At 53.7% G+C, this 218-nt stretch overlaps 1 protein-coding gene across 1 annotated transcript in view; it reads left to right on the top strand.

Moving 5' to 3' along the window:
* The window catches only part of LOC119591021 (CLK4-associating serine/arginine rich protein-like), a gene marked incomplete in the record, with an annotated part of 19,061 nt that overhangs the window by 6,771 nt on the left and 12,072 nt on the right, over positions 1-218 (top strand).

The raw sequence follows: 218 nt of genomic DNA, 5'->3' as shown, positions 1-218 counted from the left end.
AAAGAAACGGCGCCACTCACCTCGCAGCCGGTCGGTAACTCCTCCACCCGGTGGCTAAAACACCCTGGCGTGGCCCCCCCTTCTTTTGTCTCTTCAGCCATGTGTCCTGACATAGGGTCCTGCCGGCTGTAATTCTTGGTCGACATATCTTACTCTGCCAAGTTGCTCTTTGGCTGAGGCTGCATGGGAAACTTATTGAGTCACTTTAAAGCTGTGGT

Source organism: Penaeus monodon, chromosome 28 (genome assembly GCF_015228065.2).
Source record: "Penaeus monodon isolate SGIC_2016 chromosome 28, NSTDA_Pmon_1, whole genome shotgun sequence".
In the NCBI taxonomy this organism is placed as follows: domain Eukaryota; kingdom Metazoa; phylum Arthropoda; class Malacostraca; order Decapoda; family Penaeidae; genus Penaeus; species Penaeus monodon.
The sequence above is the reverse complement of the archived record's forward strand: the minus strand, read 5'-3'. Positions and strand labels throughout refer to the sequence as shown.